The sequence below is a fragment of the Aquila chrysaetos genome, chromosome 11, assembly GCF_900496995.4.
Source record: "Aquila chrysaetos chrysaetos chromosome 11, bAquChr1.4, whole genome shotgun sequence".
NCBI lineage: Eukaryota > Metazoa > Chordata > Aves > Accipitriformes > Accipitridae > Aquila > Aquila chrysaetos.
In genome coordinates, this window is record NC_044014.1 from 5,425,457 (window position 1) to 5,434,526 (window position 9,070).

A 9,070-nucleotide genomic window follows, 5' to 3' on the forward strand; every position below is an offset into this window, starting at 1 on the left:
CAGGTGCGCATTCCACGATAAAGGGAACTTGGCACGAAGAACCTCAATTCGGCAGTTTATCTTGACCAATTAGACTGAGACAAGTTTCGCGTGTTTTAATTGGTATAACCAATTAAGTCCTATGTTTATGCGTGTGTACAGAGTTAGTATAACCAATTATATCTTATGTTTATGCGCGTGTACAGTGTTGATATAACCAATCATATTTTATGCTTGTGCGCGTGTACAGTGACTTTGCAGAATAAGTGACTGTAAGTATGTGTGTGTTTTAGCAATAAAGTGTTGTCTGTTGTCTGCTCTCAAGATTACAGGCGTCCGTCTACTTCAATCTCCTCAACACCAAGAGGTGAGCTGCAGCCAAGCTGCCTGCACGCAACCTCGGCGTCTTGCATGTCCTACAGGTATCCACACACTTTCAGCCAGGCTCCGAAATAAGAAGACTTCCACATTGCCTGCCCATCTGTTCAGGCCACCGGTCAGCTGCAGCAACAGCTCTTTGAGAGACATAAACCCCTTGGTCAGGCCAGCAGTGCCCTGGTTTCAGATAATGACATTTGACAGGAGAGCACAGGCTCCCACGTCCTCCTCGGGGGACAGCTGCCCGTGACACCCAGCGGCATCCACGCGCAGCCCAGCTCAGGGTGCTGAGCCTTCTCGGGCTCCCACGCTGGGGGACGGAGAGGCTGGGGCAGCAGCGGGCAGGTACGTCCCCGTGCCCAGGGCCACGACGAGGACTCTGGCAGACAGACTCACCATCAGCTATGACTTCAACTGGGGAGGAGAACACGCAGAAAAAACCCACATGGGGAGCAAGCGTATTAGGACAAATCTATTTGGGAGCTGTCAGCGCGCTTTACCCTTTCTTTCCCCAGTGAAGAGCACAAGTGACAGAAGATCGCTTTCTTCCCAGCAAGGATGCAGGCTGCTGGGGGACAGAGCCATCCCCAAAATCCTGGCTCCCAAATAACTTTGTTCTTGCACACACCCCTGGCCCCACCATAAAGCACACGTGAGCTTTTTCATTATACAAATTTCTTCCCGGGAATAAATATGATGGTAAAAATATAAAACTATCACCATCATATAAAGTAAAAATCAGATTATTTCTACTTACAAGTAGTGGTCTCAGGTGTTGTTGGGAGAGCTTTACTTGTTGTCTCTTCTACAGAAGAAAAAAAACATACATGATACCGTATGGGGAGGTCAACAAGGGAAATACAGTTTGAAACTTCCCCAAACACCATTCCAGCCTCTAGCAATTTGTGGCTGATGAACTTTAGATCCAAGAGGTTTCTTTCTATTTTAGTAGACCTCAGCAGTTTTTTCCCTCTATGAATCGTCAAATCTCTTTGTGAACCCACCAAAACCTGCAACTGGCCCGGAGAGTGCCAGGTGCCCTCGAAGAGAGAAGACTCTCTCTCTGCTTTGAACAAGGCATCTGCCGGTTTCATCTGATCTAATCAGAAGTTGATGGCTTTGCTTCTTGCATGAGAATAGACTGTGAACAACTATCTCCTCCTCCCCTTCTCCATACCAAGAACAACTAAGCTACCCCAAAAATCTTAACAGAAATGAAGATGACAGAAAACTACCTGCGGAGATGGTCAGAGCAAGGCCAGTGAGGAAGGGAGGCTGCACATCCCATTATCTTCCTTCATTTTGCACAGCTGCAGACAAAAAGGGGGGTCTCCAAAAGCTACCTGTGATGGGTTTTTCTCACTTTCCCACCGCATTTAAGCTACTCTCCTTCCCTTCGTGATTTCATCCATACCTCGCTGGTGGCATAAACTCTGGGTCAGAGAAGAGTTTTCCCTGCTAAGACTCCTGCACAGGACACTTGATAGAAAGCCCTCCAGATGGCACCACCAGATCAAAGGTGTCCCGTGGGACAGGGCTCTAGTAGGCAGAGAAGGGTGATCTTCCTAGTGTTTTCTTTCATCTAACCTAGAGAGTTAGGTTTTCTGAAATAGGGCTTTTTGGGGTTATTCAAACCCTGGGGGAGAAGGACAGTGTATAGACCACCATTACCCTTCTGCATCAGGGCTGACAACTGCCCAAATGTCCTCTCAGAGAACTGTTTAAAAGGATTTAAAATAGGTGAGTTTGGCTGTTTAAAAACTGGTTTCAAAATATAAATCGAGTTGTTCCAGTGTTTGACTTATTTTAATAATTGAAGCTACTGAAACAAAACTGGTTTTCATATTGCTTTAATCACAGTGTCACTACATTACTTTGTAAGAATTGCAGTTCTGAAACAGATGAGCTGATGGATGTATGTGTGAGCACAGAAAGGGAAAGCAGGTTTTTGCTTTTGGTTCATTAGTCCAAGTCAAGTTCATTTCAGAACTTTATACTTGAAAGAGGTAGGGATGGAAAGACAGCAGCTATGGCAAACACTTTTGATCTGTATCCGTGCCCTCCTTCCCGCACGAAGAATGTGACAGCAGCTGCTTAAAAAGAAATGCCTTGTTTCTCACAGCACCATGCTGACACTCTGCTCAGCCAGGGAAGCCTCACCTGAAAAAGGGGAAGGTGTTTTTTGAATACAGGAAGACTATTTTGTCCTGTTTGAATCATCCTCCCTCGCATCAGGCCCACTGATATTTGTATCGGTCCCCAAAGGGATGAAAGTGGCCTGGCAGATCATTGTCTCTGCAACCAAATCAAATTACACTAGTAACAGGAATTAGACTATGGGGAATTCAAATAATATAAAATTACAGTAATTCCTATTATATTCTAATAATTATGATAGTAATAGGAACAGGGACATGTGCCATACTTGTTTTATCTAGGGCACTCTGTTGTTAAAGACCAGTGTGTTATTTGTAACAATATACTTAATCAAATACAAACCACATGGTTCAAAGAGCACCTCACGCTCCTTAAAATAAACATGCATTTCATGCAGAAAATACATATCAGTCTTTAAATTCAGTACCACAATACAAAGATTCAGAAAATTATATCAGTGGCTTTACAGTATATTCATTTGAACTTCCTTTACTAGTCTCTTTACGAAAATGGTGAGAACAGCAATTTAAATTCATTAAGCATTTTGAGGAAAAGCTTTTGAATTAATGGGTATAACGATTGATTTGCTCAGCTCATAGGTTTGACCTGCTCATGGTTTCTGAAAGAGCTAAGCTCTGCTGCTAAATCCTCTTTTACCCTTAGATCTCAACATGAGCCTGATGCAAAATACAGCCGTGAAGGTGATCAGAAGTGAGACTCTTTACCTGCATCCACCTGAATGTGAAGACTTATCATTACCACCCAAGACAAGATCATGGTGGCAGTCATCTCCTTGGAGCTCCTGATACAGGAGGGCACCAGAATTTATGGGCAGAGATGTAGCTCCTTTAACCTTGGTGTTCGCAGGGCTGTTCCTCACACTTTTTCCCCCCTGAGTCCTCATTCCCTGCATGGCGTTTTGCTCTTTCTTAAATATATTTTCCCAGAGGTACCATCAGCGTGGCTCAGCTGTGCCCTGAGGTGGGGCTGCTGCAGAGCTGGCTGGAACACACCAAAGTGCCAGAGACACTGGGTCAGACATCAAGACGCTAGCTGGCACACGATGAAACCACCCCTTCCATTTACCGTACTGGATTGCATTTGCTTCATTTGCAGTGGTCACTGCATGGTCCCTGATACTGCAAAAAAAAAAAAAAAAATCTGAAGAGCCAGTAGCAAAATAGTACTCTGGTATTGACACATTTTTTGCACAAAATGCTTACTTCCCACCAGGTAGGATGGCTGATGTTTGCTGAGTCTTGGTTCATTTTGGCAGTACTGGAACTTGATGAGGGTGTGTTAAAACAATAGCTTCAGTTTGGATCCATACTTGCTTTAAAAGTCAACTATGCGATGCAATGTTTGTCTTTTGGGTGGGAGAAAGAATGCAAGTTGTTCACACTTTTTTATTAATTATTATTCTTGATCAGTTCCCACTAACTCCTTTAAATTCAACTGATACCGTAATTTCCATTGCAGCATCAATGTTGCTTCCCTAGCATGGGACACGGCGAGGGGCAGAAAGCAGGTACCAATCACTCACCCCAAGCTGAGACAGCCTCCATGGCCCACACCTTCCCCTGGTCCCTCTCCCCTCTCCCCATCTGTTCACTTTCCTTGCACCTCTGTCCAAAGTTTTGTTTACACAGGTGTTACCAAAGCAAATTCCAAGGCTGGAACGGTTTCGTTGCATAATGAAATCAAGATTTATGATTAAGCTATGTTTGCTTGGAACAATGAAGATTAATTCAGTCAGCAGCTGGAGACAGCCGTGCAGCCTGGCCATGGGAATATTGGCTTCTCTCCTCGTACAGAGGCCTCCTGCCACCCCTCTGCTGCACTTGCTTCCAGTAATGGTCATTTCTCAGTAGCCGTTAAGGAACAAATGTGTACAAGTAACGTGGTGCATCTGACAATTTGTAAACAATAGAATATGATGTCAAATTGACTTTCCTTGTAGAAGACCTGCTTGCACTCCTCAGTCCCCATCCTCTCCGGCTGCTTTGTTCAGCCACACAGCCCTTCAGCTAACACCGCACAGATTCCCTCAGCACCACTTCTGGAAACTTGTCCTTCAGTTCAGCCCTTGTTTTTCATGTTACACAGTTCTGGCTGTGTTCACTATGGATGTGTGAGAGCCCACACACAGCTAGAACAGAAGTGATTAAAGATCTTTCTCGCTTGCCATGTAAGTTGTCCACAGCTGTGGACATAAACTGCAATAAACACTGCAGTCCCCACCACATGGCTACATGGGGGTCTCCTCTGTTCATTCCTCTTACGCACCTTCTTTCTCTTGGCTTGCTGTTCCTTTCCCACCCCTTTCCTCTCTGCTCCATTGCTGGCTCCTTCTTTCCCAAGAGGAATGGCGTTTAGATCCACGCTAGTAGCTCACAGGAGGGCACCGTGCCGGAGAGCAGCGAGTGTTTGGCCAAGACCTGTGCCCGGTGTGTTACAGGTGAGAGTAGCCAGGTAAGCAGGTGAGGACAGCTCTTCATGAGAGTCAAGAGCTGCGTAAGGAAATAATTGTATTGATCTTATGATACTCAGGATCTATGACACGTTCCTGAACACTAACCGTATCCCTGGCTGCAGTGAATACTTTTGAAAAATGGGGAGAGAAAAACACTCATCAAAAATTCAGGTCGAGTTCAGCAAACAATTTCATTTAAGCAAAATGCTAAAGTGTAAAAAATTTCTGTTCTGTACCTGTCATAATGAAATGTTTCAAATAAAGTTGTTGGAAATTAACGCAATCCATTTTTTAAAACCTGAGGAACCCGAGAGCAAAACTACACTGTTCCTCTGAGGCAGTGTAAGACTGCAACTGAAAAATATATTATTCACCAGCTCTGCTATTACTGAACTGCTTGCCCATGCCTGGAAGAGATGCTGAACCATTGAGGAAGAGAGGGGACTTGGGATTATCTGGGAAAGGTGCTAGGCAGATGGTGATGAAAGACACGAAACTTGTGCCTAGTCTCCATTTTGTGTTCCTGTTGGTTGCCCCGCATCTGCTTCCAGCTCCCTTCCCTCTCCCAGACCTCCACTGACTCCAACCCATCCCAGCTAACGAACACCAACCCCTTCTTCACGCCCAAGTGAGGTGCGCAAGCTCATTACCACATTTGAACGCAACAAGATTTGTTTACCAAAGGTCTGTACGAGATAACAGAAACCAAACTCTTTGACCTTACAACGAAGGGACAGCTTGCAGAGCAGGAACTGTTTGATTGCTGTTTACTTTCTAGTAACAAACACCCCAATGTGTTATACGGCACGTCACAGCACGAGTTACTCCTTATATGAACACACACTCTTCACTCCTAAAATCAACACACTCAGACCTGCAGTTGGTAAAGGCAGATAAAGGCTCAATGGCAAAGGAAAAATAAATGAAAAATATAATCTCAGAGAATATCCTTGTCACTGTGAGGTCTCAATACCCAAGGTTTACATAACCGTTATTGGAACAGAGACGATAACGGGACTAGGACTGAGGCTTGCACACTTCTAAGGGGCCTTTAGTCAGTGCTAAAAAGCTGCTCCTTACCCTGCAATTCTTTGTGTCTGGCACCATGCAGGTAGAAGCATGGAGAACTCTCCTACTCTGGCCAACTGATAGTCAAGTGTTTAGTTTGGTTTTCTGGGATGAGATAGATGGATTCGACCCCCTCTCACCTTGGGCACTTCCTTGCTGAAGAGACGAACTCTTAAGCCATTTTAAGATGGGAACCACCCATGCTCAGGAAGAAAATGGCTTCTACTTTCCCATCTGCAAGTAGCCTCACCCAGTCATAGCGCATGTGGCACCCACCATTTCAGACCTTTTAGGCAGGTACTAAATGTCTGAGTCCTAATAATCAAATTTAAGCACCTCCAAAGTTGGTGGTAACTGATGCCAGCAAGAGATGGGGAAGGGCAGTTCAGCTTCCATCCATCCAAGATCTCCCTTGAATCTTGCCTTAAGCTTGTTGAACAAACTTGATCTAATACCCAACAAAACAGCAGAAGCTGAAAAAAGCAAGCAGTGGCTTGCAGAAGGAGGATGGGTCTGAAACGATCTTATTGTTTGCTGCACACAGAAAGGAAAATAATTAGTAGAATGATCCATTAAACGTCAACCCCATAAAATTTCACTGAAGAGTAAAAATGTTACCATAAACCTAAGGGTAACCAGAAGCATTTGACAGCTATCACAGCTTGAAAATTTACATTTTCTTGCAACCAAGAACTCCAAAACCAAAGCTGGTGCTGAAGTTCACAATCTGTCATGAATTGCTTCACCCCACAAAATGACAAAACATTTTGTTGTGTCATTAAATAAAGTTTAACACTGCTTTTAGACAAATATTGACAATGTTCCTACATCATTTATGCAGTGGGAGAGAAACTAAAAATGCTATGTATTATTAATGCATACTTTTGCCTGTACAGTTTGGCCAACTTCCTAAACAATCCATCCCACCTAGTTTTGAAGTTAGGGCAACAGTTTCATGAGTTCAGCTGGGCTGCTCACTGCTAGTTCTAAACTTAGCAGTTATGACTCCTTTTCCCTATATGATTTGTAATTGCATCAAATACTTCTGCTATCCTGACAAAATAAATAAGACCACAGCCAGATGAAAAGTCAAAGCCAAGGGCATTTCTATTAAAAAGGAGAGACTGTGCCCATAAAGACATTTAAAAGAAAAAAATGGAAACCACAAAAATATGCTTCATGAGGGGAACAACTGTTTGACCAGCACAAACACGTGACTGAATTCTGCAGTTGTGTCCTTCTTCATTATTGTAACGTGTTTTCCAAAATACCGCATAGTACTTGCCAAGTGTTCTCCAGCCTCCCGAGTACTCGGAGCAATATTTGGAGGCAAGTTTTACTTCCAACACCAAATGCCAGAAATTCAGATATTTAAGGCTCCACTTGGGGAGTCTCCCACTCAGAGAAGCCCAAGCACTTATTGAAGCCATGAATGACCAACAGCACCCAAATACAGGTCCCTGCTCTGAAGGACCAGACCCTGGCCACGGCTCCAGCCTGGCACTGATGCTCTTGGTGGAGACAGCCCCAGCTCTCCTTACGCCTGCACTGCCCTTCTACGGGATGTTTGGGATCAGATCAAGGCGCTTTTTCTCTGCCTTGGGTTTCTGTGCCACTTCCCATTCCTTGTTCTTCAGAGTTGCTACACAATGTCTGGGAATAATTTTCTGTGGCCTTTGTTTTAACTACATTTATCATATTTCTTTGCTGAAGCAGACTCTCCTGGAAGAACAATGTCCCTGCTGTAGCTGAGGGCTGGCAAGGGTCTGATTCAGAAACAGAAAATCCCCTAAAGCAGATCCCAACTATATTCCCTGCAGGGCAGCAGTTCTAAGAATCGCAAACACCATTTTATAAAAAACATACAAGCAGCATATCACAATAATGAGGTGCCAGGCAAAATTCAGAGGCAAAATCCTCCCAGAAAACCGTGTTTCTTACCAACACCCAGCCCTGCCTGACCCTTCAAATAGGACTTTGAGTCCCAAGGGAACTCCAGGGTGGTGCCACCCCACCCGTTGCACCATCCATCTGCCCAGTACCACCTTGATCTGCTTCACTTTCAATGACACCTGCAACAACAGGACACCTTCGCCGAGTTCCCATTTGAGATGTACCACAGAATGGCTCAAACAACACAAAAAGGGAAAAAAAAAAAAAAGTCATAATAAGATGCATTTTTGTAAATACAAGGCTGTCTGACTCCTGCAAAGCCCACCCCAGACTGTACGTTTCGTTGCCTTTCTGAGCAATGCTCACTTCCATAGAACCTGTATATGCTTCACTTGGACATCAGTTCATTTTAGAAAGACTGTATTAACCCTTCTGAGTTCTTATCGCCTGGGAGAAATGCATGCAAAGAAAACACACTTAAGAAAATGAATTGCCATAGAACAAATTTTAATGTAGGCATCCTGATATCCAGAAGCTAACCTTATGTTTGGTAGGGTGCTTGAATTGTTTTCCTGTAATAATTGCAAATTTCAAGTTTTAGTAGTAGTAGCATAGTTAACATAATATAACACGTGGATGTAATTTTGACCAAAGGGGTTTGCACAGGCAATTATTGTATTTGAATGTAATAATTACTGGTTGATTCTATATAACAGGATTTACAATTACATAAAATAAGTGGTTAATAGCAAGTTATAGTTATTTGATGGTTATATAAAAGTTACATAAAGCTTTCCCTACAGTAAAATCTGGATATCATGACACCCGGATCAAGACAGAGAAAATAAATAACCCTCTCAATTTTAGCAATAAAGTTTCTACTGCTTGATTTCTCTTTAAGCAAGTCTAGCATTTCTGCGATAAAGATGAGAAAGTACATGTTGCCTTGTTCAATCTTCAGTTTATCTGATGGCCAACAACTGCGTGGTATAGCTGCAGCTGCAGGGGAAATCCTGTTATGTATAAAGATTTTCTAATATGGGAGATTGTATGTGATACCCTAACTTGTGAGGGAAACAAGCTGAAGAAAAACTGAGTCAGAGCTACAAGAGACTAGTTCAA

General features: G+C 43.5%; 1 long non-coding RNA gene across 1 annotated transcript; it reads right to left on the reverse strand.

Moving 5' to 3' along the window:
• Positions 1-342: 342 nt before the first annotated feature.
• LOC115348250 lies at positions 343-1,910 on the reverse strand. Its single transcript, XR_003925774.1, has 3 exons — positions 1,593-1,910; positions 1,115-1,162; positions 343-771 (listed from the first exon to the last, which is right to left on the reverse strand). It is a non-coding gene; the product is annotated as an uncharacterized LOC115348250 (long non-coding RNA).
• Between the last annotated feature and the right edge of the window lie 7,160 nt (positions 1,911-9,070).